The sequence below is a fragment of the Citrus clementina genome, unplaced genomic scaffold (genome assembly GCF_000493195.1).
Source record: "Citrus clementina cultivar Clemenules unplaced genomic scaffold, Citrus_clementina_v1.0 scaffold_3, whole genome shotgun sequence".
Taxonomy (NCBI): domain Eukaryota; kingdom Viridiplantae; phylum Streptophyta; class Magnoliopsida; order Sapindales; family Rutaceae; genus Citrus; species Citrus x clementina.
The window spans coordinates 30,127,769-30,138,299 of record NW_006262339.1 but is presented as its reverse complement, the minus strand read 5'-3'; the positions used below and the strand labels follow the sequence as shown (position 1 = coordinate 30,138,299).

At 33.6% G+C, this 10,531-nt stretch overlaps 1 pseudogene; it reads right to left on the bottom strand.

Annotated features, from left to right (window-relative positions):
- Window positions 1–8,665: 8,665 nt before the first annotated feature.
- The window catches only part of LOC18049867, a 4,304-nt pseudogene continuing 2,438 nt past the window's right edge, over window positions 8,666–10,531 (bottom strand).

Here is a 10,531-nt window from a genome sequence, read left to right as displayed (position 1 = left end):
CGCAGTCCTCAACATAGCTCTTATTCGTTCTGTAAGAGTCTTGTTCATTCGCTCTGCCACTCCATTTTGTTGAGGAGTGTTTGCTACTGTGAACTGCCTCTTAATACTTTCTTGCTTACAGAAAGCATGAAACTCGTCGTCTGTATACTCGCCACCATTATCTGTCCTCAAGCACTTAATCCTTTTGCCGGATTCAAGTTCCACCTGCGCTTTGTATTTTTTAAACACTGGAAATACATCTGACTTTTTCTTAATTGGATACACCCAACATCTCCTGAAATAATCATCAATGAAATTCATCATATACTTTGCAACTCCCATGGATATGTCTGGTAATTCACAAACATCAGAGTGAACTAAATATAGAATGCATTTACTTCTAGCAATAGATCTACTGAAGTTTAATCTATGTTGTTTACTTGTAATACAATGCTCGTAAAATTGTAAGCTTACTGATTTGAGCCCTGGAAGCAATTTTCGCTCAGAGAGAATCTCCAAACCTTGTTCCAACATGTTGCCAAGTTTGAGATGCCATATCATCATTGACTCTTCTTCATTTGATGCAACACACGCATCAGTTTCCTACAATGTTTCCCCTTTTAGCATAAATAAATTAGCACAGATCTTTTCAACCTTCATCAATACAAGTGTGCCTTTAACAATCTTCGTAATTTCATTCTCCCCATGAGTTTTGTACCCATGACTATCCATTTTTCCTAAAGACAATAGATTATTCCTCAAGCATTTGACATGTCGTACCTCTCTAATTGTGCGAATACCATCAAATATTTTTATTTTGATAGTACCAATGTCAACGATCTCCACAGCATGATCATCTCCTATATATACAGATCCTCCTAAGATAGGTTCATATGTGTGGAACCATTCTCTCTGAGAGGTCATATGTCAGGTAGCTCCTGAGTCTATAAGCCAAACGTCAGATAGCTATTTTCTGCCTTCTGAACAGTTGTTGCCTTACTGTAGAGAATTTCACTATCATCCGAGGTACTTGCTACACACCCTTGAGCATTTGATGACTCATGTTCTTTACATTCTTTTCTTTTCTGGTTATTCCAACACTCTTTCTTGACGTGCCCTTTTTTGCCACAATTGTACCATTTAACATTCTTCTTACTTCTTGATTTTAACCCACCATGATTGTGACTCCCACTGGGGCCAAGTTCTGTTGATCTCTCTCTTGTTACCGATAGTGTTTTTGCATACTGTGAACTTGCTTGTCTGTCTTCTTTATTTTTCTGCCTGCTTTCTTCATTTAATACGGAAGCGGCAATATCGTCGAAAACTAGATTGTTCGCTGAATTGTTGTTTGTAAGGCTGATAATGACTTAATCATAAGAATCTGGTAGACTTTGAAATAGAAGCTCTGTAAGTACATTTTCCTCTATATTATAACCCAACGTTGTGAGTTGTGAAAATATAGTCTTTAAGGTGTTGATGTGGTCAGTCACTGATGTAAATTCCGCCATTCGAAGAGTATAGAGTCTCATTTTTAAGAAGATCTTGTTGTGCAGCGACTTGGCCTCGTACAATTTTGTGAGAGTATCTCATATTTCCTTTGCTGTCTTTTTCTCTGCCACACTAGATAATACTGCATCCGCAAGTGCCGAGTGTAGATCAGAAATGGCGATGCCGTTTATCTTGTTCCACTTGTCATCAGTTATCTCCGTGGGGTTTTCTCCAATTGCTGTCAAGCAATTATTTTTCCTCAATACAACTTTTATCTTTATTTTCCACAACGAAAAATAATTTCCGTTGAACTTCTCAATTTCGTATTTTGCTGCCATTGTTTTTCACCAAAAACTAACTTTGCTAGGATTGGCTCCCACCGTTTCACGTGAACAGTAATTGTACATATGAACAGAATCGTATACACGAATAGTATCATATACGTGAACAATATTGTATACATGAATAATACCGTATATGTGAATAGTACTTTTACGTGAACAATAGCCCAACTCCAAAAAATACAACCTAGCTCTGATACCACTACTAGGAAATTGATGGGTGAAGGAATACCACAGCTAAAATTAAATTGGAAGAAAATAAAGAACAAACACAAAAGAGGACACCAGAAAATTACGTGGTTCGGCTTTTAGCTTACGTCCACGGGCGAATATAGAAGGAAAATATTTCACTAATGATATGAAGATTACACGTATTGTAATATTTTAGCTCACTTCCCAAAACCCCAATACACCAAATCTCTCACTCACTAATTACAGAAGAGTATTAAGACTCTTAATTTTTCCTCTCTGACAAAAGATTAAAAACTGAAGAATGGGATGCCGAGAGGGGAATTGAAGCCTTCTATTTATAGGCTTCATTTCCCTTCCTTTTTTTAATAAAATAATACTATTAATATTTTATTATTTTTCCTTTCAAATCTTTCGGCTTCTTCTTTCTTCTTTTGTTCTTTTTTCTCCTTTTTCTTCTTCAAGCATTTCAGCACCACCAAAAATGGCGAGCTGTGTTGAAAATGTTGATGGTTTGGCACCGCCCATCTAGAAGGGTGGTGCCAACCATGACTTTGACAGGATTTTAATTTGAGAATTCGCGTAGCATATTTTTTCATTATTAGGAGTTACTTTGATAAAGGTTATTTAAGCATTAAACTATTATAATTAAGCTTGTATGTATTTGAGTTCTTTGTATGTAAATGACAATTATATCAATGTGTAATGTAAATTGAAATTTTGCAAATGCGGCTTCAATTGTACAGTTTAGAATGTGAAAACAACTATGTAAATTTTAATCTAAAAAAAACAGTTAAAGCATGGTAATTTTAAATTACTATTTTTTTTCTTTTTACTCATGCAAAAGATGATGGTTCTTATATAAGAACAGTCATCAAAGACCTATATAAGATGACTATTTTATATAAAACCGTCATTAAAAATTGACATTTAATGACGGTTTTGAAGAAAATTGTCATTAAAAATATATGCTAAAGTGCTATTGATGATTGTTATTTAAAGAACCTTCATTGACTGGTATTTTTTAATGATGATTTTTAAGAAAAAACCGTCATTAAAACTCTTGAATATATCTCAAATAATGACTGTTTAATAAAATAACCGTCATTATATGTATACATTTAATGACGGTTTTTGAAACTTCATAAAAGGTGTACCTTTTTTAATGTCATTGCCTAAGATGACGATCTTATGTCTTTTAAAACCGTCATTAAAGATTAATTTTGTAGTAGTGAATTTTATACAATAGAGTTTTCTACAAAATGAGAAACATAACTGTCAAATTTGATTGTGGCTATATTCGTGCTCTGTATGAACCAAAATGTAGAATGATTTATTTATTTATTTAAAAAGAAAAGACTTGGATAACTCTAAGTTGGCATCAATCCCAAAAACTGCTAAAACGTGTGGAAAGACAGGATATTTTTAATAAAATATATTTTAAATAATTTATATTAGGCAATTCCTCAGTTATGTTTACGTAACTTACAGTGTAGAGAATCCGAGAGCATCAAATGTGTTTTAATTTGAATCCATGTCATGATACTTATCAAAAAGTAGTAACAAGGAGTCAACCACCTGAACTGGTTATTTTTAAGAGTGATAGGCTACTTGATCAAACGATTTTAAAGAGGATTTGCAAAGGGAAAAATATTAAAAATGAAGAGGGAATAATAAAATTGGAAATTGAAGAGGGGATCGTGTAGGGATTTTTTTACGAAAGGAAAAAATGAGACCGTAGATTGCCTAAATGTTTTTTTCATCTTAGCTGTTTGACTGCTTAACAACCATCGACAGTAACCGAGTGCTTCTTCTTCTGTCTGCGGCTTGTTGGCTTGGCAATCAAATGTAGAAGCCGGTGCCGCAAATGAAGAAGCCGCAAATGTTGAATTTGACAAATAGTGATCAGTGCCAAAAAGTTTGAAGGAAAATGGCAGTTTATGGCTTCGACATTAAAGAAGCCACGAGAAGGAAAAAAAAGAAGAAATTAAAATAATAGACGATTTTGGCTATAAAAGGGGAGTTCCCTATAAATTGTAAATTAATGCCCATTTCGTCAAAAAAAAATCCATTTTTTTTCTTCAAATCGTTTTTTCTATCAAGAGCAAGAAGCTGAGAGTTTTGAGAGCTCAAATCATAAACTCTTGAGAGTTTAGTGATTAAGCGATTGGGTGTATTGGGTTCTAGAAAGTAAGGGTAAAATCTTACAATACTTATAATCTTCTTTGCACTAGTCAAGTTTTATCCTTCTGTCTTCGCCTATAGATATAAGTTAAAAGCTTAATCATGTAATTTCTAGCGTCCTCTTTGTATGCTTATTCTTTATTTTTCTCCAATTTCATTTTAGTTGTGGCCCTGCTTCACCATTAATTTCTTAATAGTGGTATTAGAGCCAAGTTGGTTGTCACAGTACTATTCACGTATATAGTATTGTTCACACATATGGTTAGTATTCACGTGAAACGATGGGAGCCAATCTTAGCAACGGTAGTTTGTGGTGAAAAAAAAATGATGGCAAATACGAAATTGAGAAGTTCAACAGAAATAATTCGTCATTGTAGAAAATAAAGATGAAGGCTATTTTGAGGAAAAAAAAAATTGCATGGTAACAATAAGAGAAAAGTTTATGGAGATAACTGATGATGCCAAGTGGAGCGAGGTAGACAATAATGCAACTACGGATCTACATTTAGCACTGGCTAATGAAGTGTAGTGAGGAGAGAAAAAGATAGCAAAGAAAATATGGGATACTCTTACAAAATTGTACGAGGACAAGTCTTTACAAAACAAGATTTTCTTAAAAATGAATCTTTACACTCTTCAAATTCATACAATCAACTCATCATTAATCTAATAAACAATAACCAAATAGACAGTCTAGTCTTCGGCAATGTTGCAACCTCTATATTAAATGAAGAAAGCAAACAAAAAAAACAAGGAAGGTAGGCAGGCAAGTTCGCGGCAACCAAAAGCATTATCGATGACTAGAAATAGATCAACAGAACGTGGCCCCAGTGGATGTCGCAATCATAGTAGATCAAAATCAAGAAGTAACAAGAATGTTAAATGCTACAATTACGGCAAGAAAGGGCACGTCAAGAAAGAGTGTTGGAAAAATAAGCAAAGGAGAGACAATGAAGTTGAGTCATCAAATGCTCATGATTGTACGGTAAGTACTTTTGATGATGGAAAAATTCTCTACAACGAGACAACAATTCTTGCAGAAAACGGGAAGCATTTGGCTGACATTTGGCTTATAGACTTAGGAGCAACATGGCACATGGCCTCTTAAAGAGAGTGGTTCCAAAAATATGGACCTTTTTAAGAGAATATGTGTACATGGGTGACTTGGAAATCTTTGGTATTAGTGTTGTCAAAAGAAAAATGTTTGATGGTACAGTTCGCACAATTAAGGAGATACGACATGTCAAAGGCATGAAAAAGAATTTATTGTCTTTAGGACGAATAGAGTTTCTTGGACGCAAAGCTCATATAAAAAATGGGATGTTAAAGGCGTATTTGTATTGATGAAGGTGGAAAAGATCGGTGTTAATTTTATTTATGCTTAAAGGAGAAACACTACAAGACGATGATGTGTCACGCCAAATGAAGAAGAATCGACAATAATGTGGCATCTCAAACTTAGCCACATGTCAAAATAAGGTTTAAAGATTATCTCTGAGCAAAAGTTGTTTTCGAGGTTTAAATAGGAAAACTCATCGTTTTGTGACCATTGTATTACAAGTAACATAGATTCAAGTTTAACAGATCTAGCGATAGAAGTAGAAGCATTTTTAATTTAATTCATTCTGATATTTAGGAATTGCCATATATATTCCTGAGAGGTGAAAAGTACTTGGTAACTTTCATTGATAATTATTTCAAGAGATACTACACGTATCCAATTAAGAAAAAGTCATTCATGACAAAATAAATGATCGAGAAATATAATTATAGGTGACAAAAATATTTTGTAACTAAAACACAGGTGTAAATTTAGGAAACCATCAATAACACATAATATTAGTCTCTAAAGCTATTTCGATTTATTATAATTTTAAGATCTCGTTTTTTAGTCGTAGATGAGTCATTATGGTGACAAAACTAAAAATAGTAACTCAAAGTTTTGTCTTAGACAACTTTGAATTTTTTATGACCAAGTAATTCATTTCCTAAGGCATTGACAAAATAAAAAAAAATAGTAGTTGAATGTAGGGGTGGGCAAACGGTTCGGTTTTTGCTGACCCGAACCGAAAAATTTTAGTTCGGTTCGGTTCGGTTATATGAGCAAAAACCGAATGGTTTAAAAAGTACTGTACCGATTGGTTTTTGTTCGGTTCGGTTCGGTTAAAAACCGAACTGAACCGAAAAATCGATTGGTTTGGTTCAATTTAATTAAAAAATATTTAAAGTGAAATATGTAAATTTAAAATCAAATTTCAATCACAAAAAATCAAAACCCTAAATTGGAAATCACAAATTCATGATTGCATCTATACTGTTGCCCTTGCCTCTCTCCCTCGCGTCTCTCTCTCTCCTCACGGCACAGCTCCTCAGCGGCGGCACCACTCCTCGGCAGTATCTTCCCCCTCTACGCGTGCATGGTGCGGTTCGGCTCAGCCCCTCTCGGTCTCTTCCTCGCGTCTCTCCCTCGCCTCACACCACGGTCAGCGCCTAGCACAGCCCCACAGTAGCAGCACAGCCCCTCCCCTCAAGCACAGTGACGCCGTTGTTAATCCTCGCACACGGTCATCTTGGTTGCTGCAGCTGCAGCCTATGGGTGTCTTTTTTTCTTTTAAATTTATGCCATGGCCCGTCTGTTTTTTTTTTTCCTTAATAACTTGAGTTTTTGGGTCCATGGTAATGGTGTTGGATCAATACCCAACATCTCATTCTACCTCAAATCTCAATCAATTTCAAATCATTTTCGTTTTATTTTATTCTGTTTGGGTCTCATAACATCGGAGTACTCGTTGCAAGTTAGGAGTTGGCTAAGTTAAAGCATCTGTAAGGTACATATGCTGCTTCAGCTAACCCCGAACCTTGCATTTTCATTGCTTTTTCTCTGTAAGTCAGGATACGTGTGCTATTTGCTTTGGGTGTGTATGTTACAGTTGTTGTAACATAGCAACATCCTGCAAGTTAATATTATATGCATGCTCTTAACTAATTTTAGTTTCTTGTTATTTTAAAATCATCAAAACGGAAAATGTTGTTACTGCAGTTATACAAGTTAAAATAAACTTATAATTAAACAGAAATGTTGAATATTTGCTAAGCTGAATATTGTGATTAAATAGAAATGTTGTTACCGAACCGAATTTAGGAACCGGACTGAACCAAACCGAAATATTTTGGTTCGGTTCGGTTCAGGCCCCGAACCGAATCGACTATTGCCCACCCCTAGTTGAATGTTTTATTTTCACTAATTTTAACCAACATATTTTGTTATTACTATTTTATCTAGATAAAATTTTAACTCCCGTGACTAGACTTTTCCATATTTCTGTTTTTCAACAATTTATAAAATGATCGGCTAGAACTTAACACAATTTCTAAATGAGTAATGGTAAAACCACAAATACTTTGTAGAATTTATATATGTAACTTGATCACATCAATTTGCATAAAAAGGGATTGTCTGACTTTTCAAATAATTCTCTCATCCACAATCCTTTGTATAGACAAATTTTTCTAACTTGTTTGTAATCTATTATTATTTTGACAAATTGGCCAATTACAAGCCTTTTAATTTAATTTTATTTAAAAATATTTAGCCATCTCAAAATTCGGGTAGCTTATAATTAATTTCCATTACTACTTTGTCATATGTGCGGGGCACTCTTTTTTTTTTTTTTTAATTGTATGCGACATACTGAATTTAGTTTATACATAATTACCTATAATAAAATGTAATTAAAAGGTTGGACAAAATTATTTTTTAAGTATGTATAAACAATTAATTGGTCTCGCCAAATAATAATAATCGGTATTCAACCAAAGGTAAGACAAAAAAATTCCTCTTCCTTGGGTCAAGCAAGACAAAACAATTCCTAAATAGTTAATTTTCATAATTTCAGTTAATTTTTATGTATTAATCTAAACAAATGAGATTTTATTTTCGATGTAGTATATTTTGAAACTCTAAATGCATTATTCTAACTTTATTTAAACAATTAATTTATTTAAATCTTATTCAATTTTGAATTTGATCGGTAGTAAAATTATTTTTATATTAATTTTTTTTATTTAATTAGTTTGTGAATTTGACAAAATTATAAAATTTTAAACTAATTTGCAAAATAGTGGATTAGATAAGTATTGGATTAAATCCGCATTTGGTTTGGAGACACATGAATTTGACTTAAATTGAATTTCACCAATTTGTGGATTTGATTAGATTGACAATTTAAAATCCGTAAAATTATTAATCAGATATAAATTGATGTCTAATCTATAAAATCTGATCTACAAACACCCAAAAAAAACCTTTAAAAAAAGTGTTCTAAACACTTCAAAACCATTGATTTGTCATATTTATTTCTATTTTCCTCAGCACGAAAAGTTAATTTGTTTTTATTTTTTTGCTTTGACCACAAGAGGCCTAATCAACTTTGTATACTAAATAGAAAAAAAAAATTGCATCTCTAAATTTATTGGAAAGAAGAGTACTGAGAAAATTTGAAACGGTAAATCAAAATAATAAAGTTCTTGCTCTACATATACTATATGGCATGAATTCTGAATACTTGCGATAGTAATGCATACTAAATTTTGTGTAAAATGATATTAGCACCATGCTGTGGATATACAGTTACCCCACGAGTAGGAGCATGCATATAAGTTGGTGAAAGCTGGAAAGTGAACTTCTGCAAAATCATTGCTAAAGCTAATTTCGATTCCAACAGAGCAAAGCTTTGTCCAAGGCAGATTCGAGGACCCCAACCAAATGAGAAGAATGAAATTTGATTCTTCGATGCCTTTGAGACTCCTTCTGAAAACCTATCTGGGTTGAACTTTTTTGCATCATCGCCCCAGTATTCATGATCATGATGAACAAGCATTATTGGCAATGAAAGTAAAACTCCAGGTGGTATAACAATTTCTCCTAGCTTAATCTCCTTAACATTAGCTCGAGTAAGCAGAGGTGCTGATGAATATAACCTCAGTACCTCGTACAGAATTTGGCTTACCTGCAACAGAAAACGGAATCATTTGGGAGGGGAAAAAAAAAAATTAGTTAAGGTTCTAAATTTCACTGGATTTCCGGTCTTTTGGTTTGCAAAATAAGCTATCACTACTAGTTAATTTTAAACTTTGATTTTTTAAAATATTACGTACATATATAACAAATCCCTTCCCATTCCCTGTATAAGAAGGATTTTGAACCCTCGACATTTTTGTAGGTTTTATCATTTCCAGTAACCAACCCTCATTGCCATAACTACTGCACAATCTAAGTACCTTGTATAGAACTCAATTTTCTTACTTGCACCATACACTGGAATTATTTTTTCAAACAAGGAAATTCTTTGTTCTTGGTGACTGATAACAAATTTATTAAGGATAATTAATTGTGAAAATCACAGAATATAATTCTGATGTTGTGGGACGATGACACAGTTCTGTTGGCACCTCCCAAGATTTTCCCTAATTTATGTGGCTTCCTCTATCTTTGATAGTAAAATATTGACAAACACTGGTCAGGTTAAGAAATTCAAGTGGTATCAATTTAAGGAGAAGTAGTTTTCAAGTGCGGATGTTTGGATATCCCAAATTCCAAATTTGATCTATCATTAGAATAAAAATAATTCTACCCCAGCCTAGAGTCCTAATGGTAGTTCAAATTTATATTTTGTAAATCCAGACTTTGACACCTGAAAATTAACAAGAAATTGAGTCTTCCCAAAATTTTCGACAAATTAGATATTTAAGTAAGAGTAAGATTACTTACTACTTTCAACTGGTTCAGCTCTTCAAATTTTGGTTCTCTATTTCCAAAAACTTGACAAACCTCTTCCCTTGCTCGTTCTTGCCATTCAGGATGTATGCATAACAAAACCATTGTCCACACAAGCAATGATGCAGTAGTTTCCTGCCCAGCTAGATAGAACAGCTTGCACTCTTCAATCACCTCTTCAATACTCATTCCAGTTTCCTTCTCCTGAATCTCTTTGTGATTTGATTCCATCAATATACCCAATAAGTCACCATTATTGCTGGCTTTTCCAACTTTCAGAGCTTCCTTTCTTTTGTTAACGATACCTTTTACCAGTTCTCCCATTTCATTGTGGTTGCTGTTCAATTTTCTGTTCAGTTTATTAGGCACAAACCTACCAATAAACCATTCTCATAATTAAGTGCAAGGCACGTGGAAATTATTGATACGCTAAAACATTTGATAACCCTTTTCTACACTATAATGATAAGGATTCTTTTTTTAGAAGACCACTTTTAATCTTATGCAGTGCTATAAACAAACACATGATATAAGATCTTTAAAAAACTAGCACAGCTCAGGTCACTAAGAGTAC